Here is a 9,746-nt window from a genome sequence, read left to right as displayed (position 1 = left end):
GACGCTTAAATTTATAACTGTGCGTTTATGTGATGCGGCTGTTAAGGTACAATTTAACATAAACAGACAAGCTGTATGTATATCAATGTTCTTTCCTGTTCATATCAGAATACCCCTGAATGTCTCAATCACATTGGTTTTACTTCCAAGTTACATAATTGGCCACATAATTAATTTAGAGAGCTTTCCCCAAGCATAAAATATTCTGACTATGGCGTAGCACTACAAGCGGTGTGTGTGCATGTGCATATGGGGTTATCACCAGAATAAGGGTACTGAGTTTCACTGGGACACAAAACACATCGTGATTATCTTGAGCGTGATTTAAGGCCATCTGAAACAGATCTAATCTTTTTATCGTGAACAGAGAGCAGGAAAGGCGGAGTGAAATGAATCCGCAGATAGGAACAAAAAGAGCCTGTGTCTTTAACGCATTACTATGCAGCCAGAGGCACTGCCCTATCTGGCCACCACGGTAAAAGAATTTGAGATGCAAATGTCCCCAGCAACTATCTTAAATTCTTCCGGTCCCTTTATGGATGTAAAATGTTTATGTGTGTGTGTGTGTGTGTGTGTGACTGTAGAATTATGTGTGTGTGTGTGTGTGTGGCTGAAAAATAATGTGCGTGTGTGTATGTGTGTGTTGGGGGGGGGCTATAAAATGTGTGTGTGGCGGTAAAATGTGTGTGTATCTGCCTGTGTCGGCAGGAAAGGCACTTCTGGGGTTTTTTTGGTGGGTTGGGGGGTGCTGCTGGGGGGGGTTGGTAAGGGGGCGGTGGTTCGTAAATGATGTCTGCACCTGCTTTACCTCCCGTTTTAGGGAAGAGGGATCAATCTCATTACCAGGAGGGCCGCAAATTGATGGGTCAGAGATCAGGGAGCGTGTGTTACACGGAACAGCTGTGGCCACAGCCAGAAATCTCATTAAAGTAAGCTGCTGCTATTTTCAGCCTGTAATCGAGCTTCACTGCTTGATTATTTTCACCGAGGCCAGGTTATTACAAATGCATATTCCTCTGCAAGGGCCTTCTTCCCAGATGCTCTGAACAGGAGACATCATTGGAGTTAAGAAAAATAATGAATCGTTTTTTATAGTCTTTCTTGTGAAGGGACGTGTCATCGTGCTCAATGGAGGTGTAGATGGGGATTAGGGCTGCGCTCTGTTTTTTAAACACGTTTGAGTGTTAAAAAAATATTTGACTGAAGCTCACAGCTTGTGGTGCTGTGCAACTCAGCTAGTTCAGTTGCTAAAAACCTTGGAAGCCATTTTACTGGACTCGCTCTTCAGATGGCATGTGGCTTGTGCTGTGGGTGCAGCACAGCAAGGCATTCGTTTGCCTGGATTATCCCGTCCCATTTTACTGCAGTGTTTGTTTAAAACTAAATTCCTAAACATTCTGAATATTCAGTCTGAAACTACCACACATTCTATGTGGTTTTTTACAACCTTGTGCCACACATTTCTGAAGATCTTTCATTTTTTAACTTCAGAAAAATCAAGCATATGACAGTGTTACAGTATGCCTGTTTGGCCATTTCACCACATTGCTTCCCCTCTCTCTATTTTCTAGACTATTTGCACACTTTTTTTTTTGTGAATTTATATCCAGCCACATTTGAATATAAAAGACTATAATTGTGCATTTAATTTAACGAAAAATCAATATTTCAGTAGAAGTGTCTCTGCACCAAGTGACTCTCTGGGCCTTAATGAGAAAACCTCGCCTCTCTGCCTTTGAGGCCAGCATTGCTCTGCTAATTGGAAGCATTTTGGTTGTCTCGCTTTCAGAATCAGTAACCTTTGATCTTTTCAAAGTCTTTCGAAATCATATCAACTTCTGAACCTCTGTGCAGGTTTTCGAATGTCTGTTCGGTTCGCCGTACCTCTGCGGGCAGGCGGATACGGTGTAGACAACACTGAGGAAGCCTTCGCCGACCGATCGCAAGCGCCGTTAAAATGCTGTTGAGAAAGACACTGTCTCTACCGTCTCTGAGACCTAAATCCCAAAATTCACTGTTCCCATGACACCACCCACTGAGTACATTGAGAAAGTGTACATTGAGGAAGTATATATATATATATATATATATATATATATATACCATAGCTATAGTCTGCCAATTTAATGAGTTCATGGGTTATTTTTAAAGTCCATCATTTAAAAGCAGATTTGTTTCCTGTGGGTCGTGTGGGAGCCACACCCCAGCTCCAACTCATTATTGTAATGTATTTATTTTTTATTTACTGGAGTTGAATTCCATCTGCTTCCCCAGCTCAGGTCCCAGGCCCTTTGACTACACACAGCTGTGTTGTCGAGGGCGTGATTACATTTGCAGTACCTCCGTCATCACCGGTTCTTAGGCTTTCTCTAAATTTACATCTGGATTGGGATCATTTACATTTCTGAGGCTGTGACAGTTATGCAAGTCGCAAAAACAAAATCTCATTATTTTATTGGCTGGGATGAGAGTAGGTTAATGTATTGTCCCTTCACTGAGTAGGTGAGATTGCATTACAGACTTGCAATACAATGCTCCAATGCTTCATGATCTGATTTATCAGACATTATTATTCTTCTTTGTCATAAGCAGCTCTGTTCCACACAATTCCATGACATTAATTTATAGACAGAGACATTCCATTACACACAAACTTAACTGGACTACATGACCCAAATCCTCCATTGCCCCCAAAGCCCATGACTGCATGTAAACCCATTCACAAACATATTGCACCAACCCATTTTATTGCTCAAGATCCTATGATTGCACTTGCCCCGTGTTTTTACATGAACTCGACTGTTCATTGAGCAGCCTGATCTATTCGGGAATAAAAAAAATGTCTGTTGACTGTAAACTGGGGGTTGCCATAACGTCGCCCTGATGGTGTAAGCTGGTATTCTGTACACAGCACGTGGGAGGGGTCAGAGGAGAGCCAGCCAATCACAATGTGCTGTCAATATGGGCTGTTTAGAATGTCTGCTCCAGCAGCTGACCAATAACCTTTGAGCTCACTCAGGAGTCTAGACAGCATAGCATTAAGGTGCGCAGACAGAACATTATCTCATACTGCACTATGCTTTTGGATAACGGCCTGGGACAGCTCTAGTGGGAGGGGGTGGGGGTGAGGGGGGGGGGGGTAGTTCAGCCTCGGATCTCTGTACTGCTCCTTCCTGACATTGGCATTTGTAAAACCTTATAGAATTGAAAACAAATGAGAAAAATAATAGAATTGAATGACAGAGCAGAGAACTTGGGTAAATTATGGAAAACATCGCAGTTTTTACTATGGCAACGGGTCTTCTGAAAAGCACAGACGAAGAGCCGCCAGGCAGGCATTGCTCTCCCAGAAAGCGCGTTTTCAAAGTACAGCCACTGTCCGTGTCAGATATGACCTGCATAATGAGTGTCAGAGGCAGCATTTCTCTCATTTTTACCCTTCCTCGTTTAATGTCCAGAAAGTTAATATACAGTTTTTTAATCCGTTAAAATTTTTTATACGACCATGCCCTCCGTTCAAGCACAGATACAATTACAGTATCTCAGCAGCTTCAGATCTCTTTCGATAGTCATCTACCTCTTTCCCTTTTCAGCCCGACTGCTTAATGATCTCCTCCGTTGCTGATTAAGAATTTTAAATTAATTTCCCTGTTAGCTTTTTGCCCTTTGCCGTCGTTAGCATTTATAAGTCTGCCGATATGCCCAGCGCTGCAGTTCCCCTCGTGCCGCATGTCGTCGATATTAAATAAAATATGACACGCTAACAGTAAGACCCAGGACTGCGGTCTCTGTATGGCGGCAAAAGATTAAAGACTGAGGGGTTGGCTGTGCGTATCTGCGTCTGCGTACAATATCCATTGTTTTTAAAACAAAATTTTTTTTCAGTTGAATACATTTTCATACGACAGATGCCACAGGTTTTATTCATAAAAAGTATATCGGGAGCTTGGAGTTCGGGGATGAGGTCACACCTGGTTGCTGTTGACCCCCCCCTTACCCCACCCCACCCCACCGCCACTCTTCATACATCAAAGATGAGATGGAGGAAGATTTTAAATGATAAAAAGCCGGAATAAAGGTGGAGATGCCAGAATCAGCTGGCGAGAGACAGGCGGTGTGTGGCTATTTATACCCACAGGGCATGATGGCGCAGTGGCTAAGGTGACTGCGTTAGGGGCCGTCTGAAAACGCCTCTCCTGCATCTTAGTTTAGTAACTCGAGCAGGCTGGGAAGTGTTCATTTTTAAAGCCAGGCTATGCAGGGACATGCACATGCACATGTGGAGGGGATGGGTGGAGGTGTGTGTGTGTGTGTGTGTGTGTGTGTGTTTTTTGTTATCGTAAAAAATGAGAGGCTTCTTTTATCGTGTGAGCATTATTACATTTACATCGTTTGCTAGACAGACACACAACTGCCTGTGCGGTGTTCATTGTTTGTTTTGGACGTTGTTATATATATTATTCAGTTAGTCAGCTGGGTGCTGAAGCAACTCAGCTTATGTTTCTTGCACAAGGTAAGAAAAGCCCAGGCTGGGATTTGGGCCTGTCAGTTAAGCCCGGAGCTTTCAGCCCTGTTTCACTCAGCTCGTGAAATCTGCGCTCGCAGAAACCGCTGCTGTTGTGTAATTCACCCGCGTCTCTGTTACTGCGTTAATTATCGCTGGTGTGCAGTGAGACATTGATTGGCATCTCGGCTGGCAGAAACCCTCTCTGGCACCAATTACCCATCATCCTGTGGGGCTGCCAGCCACGAGCGGCCCTGGTACGGTCTGGATTCGATACCGGACCCCGGGACCTAACCATTGATTCGGTTCAATTCATGTCAGTTCAGAGCACATCATTCATTTCTTTAAATCCACAAAGTAACATAAACTAAGAAAAAATTACTTGGCATATTTAAAACTTCCTACGATTTGTCACATTTGTCGTATTTCTATTGTCATATCAAATCGCTCTGTCACGCACACACACACACACACACACACACACACACACACTCTCTTTCTCACACACAGGTCTGATGAGAAGATCAGGCCCGGCTCATATTTCTTAATTTTGGCTTGCTCTGATCCCTGGTCTGCTCTGGTCCCTGGTTTGCTCTGATCCCTGGTCTGCTCTGGTCCCTGGTTTGCTCTGATTCCTGGTTTGCTCTGGTCCCTGGTTTGCTCTGGTCCCTGGTTTGCTCTGATCCCTGGTTTGCTCTGGTCCCTGGTTGCTCTGTCCTGGTCGCTCTGCTGTTGCTCTGTCCCTGGTTTGCTCTCCTGGTCGCTCGTTGGCTGATCCCTGGCTCTGTCCTGTGCTCTGGTCCCTGGTTTGCTCTGATCCCTGGTTTGGTGGCTCTGTCTCTAGTTGGGCTGCGGGACGCTGGGCCTGTTTAATCATTTACGCTGACAGTGGCGGGACTGGGCTGCCACATGTTTCCACTGCCAGGCCGAGTGGAGGGGAGCGTGAGCGTGTATAAACGGACTGGAGGAGAATAACTTGTGTGACGAGCTTTCGGTTACACTCCCCCCCCCCCCCCCCCCTTTAAACCCCCCTCCTCATTTACATCTGCAGACAAACGAGCCTGAAATACTGAAACACAGAGAGAGCGCACGTGGGGTTCATATTCGTGAGAGCTGGGCAGGTATATGTGTGTATTTGTGAGAGTTGGGCAGGTGTATGTGTGTATTTGTGAGAGTGGGAGTGTATTGTGTATTTGTGAGAGCTGGGCAGGTGTATGTGTGTATTTGTGAGAGTTGGGCAGGTGTATGTGTGTATTTGTGAGAGTTGGGCAGGTGTATGTGTGTATTTGTGAGAGTTGGGCAGGTGTATGTGTGTATTTGTGCGAGTTGGGCAGGTATGTGTGTGTATTTGTGAGAGTTGGGCAGGAATATGGACGTATTACCTGTGCCGCGTCCTGCCAGGACAGGTGCTCCTCAGGAGCGTGGAGAGCGTTGCACATGCAGCCCGGTTTTCTCCAACCCCTGCTCAACAACGTGTGGGCAAGCGCATGAATACCACACTGAAACCTCGGGGGAGATCAGTGCTGTTTCCCAGGCCGTAAGTACACTGCGGTTCCTCCTGGAGGAGGACGTACCTGCAGTAAAGGAGAGATTATTTAGTGCAGTAGCATCTTGAAAAGACACACACATGTACGTATGACTAGACAAGCAAAGGCGTACTCTGCCGTGTTCGTCCTCATGCTGGGAGTGCCAGTGTTTACCTGAGTACAGGTGTGAGTGTTTACCTGAGTACAGGTGTGCAGTGTTTACCTGAGTACAGGTGTGAGTGGCCACGTTCCTGTCCTGCGGTGTACAGGATATTTATTTAGCACACACAGTACGCCTCCTTCATTCACAGAGCGCCCCTCTCCTGCTCGCCTGTCCCTGCACGAGCAGCTCGAACCCGAACATCGATCCGAAAACGTCTGAAAGGGCGCTGGGTGTGACCGCCAGCCGTGGGTTTAGGGCGAGCCTGCCCGAGCTCATAATGGCCCCTGATCTGCACCTCTCCAGCGGGGGGCGCTGGCTCTCTGCCCCCCGCAGCACAAACACTGCTCTGCATACGTCTGTTTCTACAAACCGTGTGTGTACAGCGTGTCTGTACAGTATTACAGTATGTCTGTACATACAGTGTGTATATACAGTGTGTGGATGTGTGTGTATCGCACGTCTGTACACTGTGTGTATTCATTATGTGTGTGCATATAGTGTGTGTACTTTATGTATGTACATGTATGTGTGTGCATGTATGTGCACGTGTGTGTTTGCACACGTGTATTTGCATATGTGTGTGTGTGCCTAGCAGAGGCCTGTCCCATTGTGCTGAGGGTGGGGGGGTGTGTGGGGTTTGGTACGTGTGTGTGGGGTGTGTGGCGGTAGGTGTGTGTGTGTGTGTGTGATGTGTGTGTGGTGTGGGGGTTGTGTGTGTGTGTGTGTGTGGGGGGGGGGGGTGTATGAAGGGGGTGGTGGGGTGTGTGTCTGTGCAGAGGGTGGTGTGTGGGGGGATGTGGGGGGGGGTGTATGTGTGTGTGGGGTGGTGTGTGTGTGTGTGTATGAAGGGGGGGGGGCGGGGTGTTAGTGATTTCATTACTCCTCAGAGTGCAGGGGAAGGAAGCGCACCAGCAGCAGCTGGGCCTGCCTGTGCTCCATATGGGCCCCCCGATTTTAAAATCCCCTTTTCTCTTTACTGCTCCATTTGAAATGGCCGATCCCAAACGAAGACTCGTCTCATCTCTGCCACGTCCCTCCTCACCTGGGGAGAGAGCTGTGTACAGTACAGACTGACCTGAGATCAGTCTTTAGCCAAATGGCACCCTTCAGTACTGCAGTAATAACAGATCTGAGATCAGTCTTTAGCCAAATGGCACCCTTCAGTACTGCAGTAATAACAGATCTGAGATCAGTCTTTAGCCAAATGGCACCCTTCAGTACTGCAATAATAACAGATCTGAGATCAGTCTTTAGCCAAGTGGCACCCTTCAGTACTGCAATAATAACAGATCTGAGATCAGTCTTTAGCCAAGTGGCACCCTTCAGTACTGCAGTAATAACAGATCTGAGATCAGTCTTTAGCCAAGTGGCACCCTTCAGTACTGCAGTAATAACAGATCTGAGATCAGTCTTTAGCACAATGGCTCCCATGGTGCAGTAGAGGCAGAACTGGAGCCCCATCCCCTGATGGTGATGTCACAGTCGAGACCCCCCTCCCTCACAGAGCTGGCATGGCCCAAAAGTGGGGAGGGGGGTTTTTGGGGAGGGGGGGGGTCAGGGCTAGAGATGTGTGGAGAGAAAGAGGCTGACAGAGCCGGTTTCTGTCCCAGCACAGCCCAGAGTGCCTTCATCAATAATTTAGGGCCTTTTCACAAGCGGCTTCCTCCGGGTTCAGCTTTCCCTGGTCGGGAAGATGGAGTTACCAGCATGGCCTTGTCGTCTGCTAAACCCGCGACTGCTCCTCCACACACACACCGACCCGCTCGTGTCTTGCCCACTGTGTATGTCTCACAGACACACGCCGTTACCCGGTGCTCTCAACACACGACTAACCGGCCCGTTCCCCTGTGCTAGCGATGCTCCCACAACCACGCCTATTTCCCGTGTTCAATCACCGACCGCTCTTGTTTGCCCTGTGTTATGATCACAGATCCAGGCCTGTTTGCCCTGTGTTATGATCACAGATCCAGGCCTGTTTGCCCTGTGTTATGATCACAGATCCAGGCCTGTTTGCCCTGTGTTATGATCACAGATCCAGGCCTGTTTGCCCTGTGTTATGATCACAGATCCAGGCCTGTTTGCAGTGTGTTATGATCACAGATCCAGGCCTGTTTGCCAAATGTTATGATCACAGATCCAGACCTGTTTGCTCTGTGTTATGATTACAGATCACAGATCCAGGCCTGTTTGCCCTGTGTTATGATCACAGATCCAGGCCTGTTTGCCCTGTGTTATGATCACAGATCCAGGCCTGTTTGCCCTGTGTTATGATCACAGATCCAGGCCTGTTTGCCCTGTGTTATGATCACAGATCCAGGCCTGTTTGCTCTGTGTTATGATCACAGATCCAGGCTTTGCAGAAGCGATTGATTTTTCCCACCAGCCCCCTGATGAGCCATTACTGCCGTTGACCTCAGAGTCCAGAGGTCTGCGCTTGCGGCAGACTGATGGACGGACTGATGATTGATCTGTAATCTGCTGACGATGTCTCTGTATCATCGAGTCTGTCCACACTCCCTGCCCGGCCTTTTTTTCCCCACTGAATTTCTGACAGTGAAGTGTGAATTTTCTAGCGGAACAATGGATACGCGCTCATTGGAGGTGATCGTTTTATTAAACGCACATTCGTTAGAGGTGATCGTTTCATTAAACGCACATTCGTTAGAGGTGAGCGAGTCGCTAAATGGAGGCTGAACAGGCAGGTTTGCTGTGATCAGCCCTGTGGGAGGGGAGGGTTTCTATGTCAGACCATTAAATTACATTAAATTATATTACATTACAGCACGTTACAGTACCTTACAGGCGTTCAGCAGACACGGAGAGCCTGAATCCAGCCGCAAAGCCCCCTACCTTAATGAAACCTTTTGGTGAACTCATTTCCTTGCTGTAGGAATATTTTGGGAGATTGCGGCAGCATTGCTGAAGACAGCCCGTCTCCGTCCCCCCCTTTAATCTCACCGGTCCCGTTAGAGAACAGATGGTGAGGCGTGTCGGTCTGCACCCCCATCAGACATTTACGTGTCACCTCTCTCTCTCTCTCTCTCTCTCTCTCTCTCTCAGGACACCACAACTGCCCCAGTGTACCCCAGTGCTTCTGCATCTGCCCCAGCTACTGCCCTGTGTGCCCCAGTCTATCCACTTGGGCACTGAGTGATGGGAGGTCACAGGAAGTGGTTTGCACAGTGCAGCCAATGGGCTCTGGGGGGGTGGAACTGAGCATGCCCAGTACGATGTGTTCCATCCAGTGCTAATGCCAAGTGGAGCCCATCTCCACCAGCTGTTCTTTGTAGGTTACTCTTGTGTACAAACACACTCACACACACGCACGCACGCACACACGCGCACACACACACAACACACACGCACACACACACACACACACACTCACACACATGCACGCACGCACGCACGCACGCACACACGCACACGCACACACACACACACAGACACACACACACACAGAATCAGTGAGCTGCGGTTTATTCCATCCTTTCCCTGCTCTCATGGTGATTGGACGGCCACGAGCCGTATGTTAATCGCCGCACCGGTGGCG

General features: G+C 47.9%; 1 long non-coding RNA gene across 1 annotated transcript in view; it reads left to right on the top strand.

Annotated features, from left to right (window-relative positions):
- The window catches only part of LOC135249786 (uncharacterized), a 34,563-nt gene extending 25,021 nt beyond the window's left edge, over positions 1-9,542 (top strand). Inside the window, exon 5 of the long non-coding RNA XR_010328777.1 lies at positions 9,254-9,542. This is a non-coding gene — a long non-coding RNA (uncharacterized LOC135249786). The remainder of the gene's footprint in view (positions 1-9,253) is intronic.
- The last annotated feature ends 204 nt before the right edge of the window (positions 9,543-9,746 follow it).

Source organism: Anguilla rostrata, chromosome 3 (assembly GCF_018555375.3).
Source record: "Anguilla rostrata isolate EN2019 chromosome 3, ASM1855537v3, whole genome shotgun sequence".
Lineage (NCBI taxonomy): Eukaryota > Metazoa > Chordata > Actinopteri > Anguilliformes > Anguillidae > Anguilla > Anguilla rostrata.
Note: the sequence above shows the minus strand (reverse complement) of the source record. Positions and strands in the feature narration are given on the sequence as shown.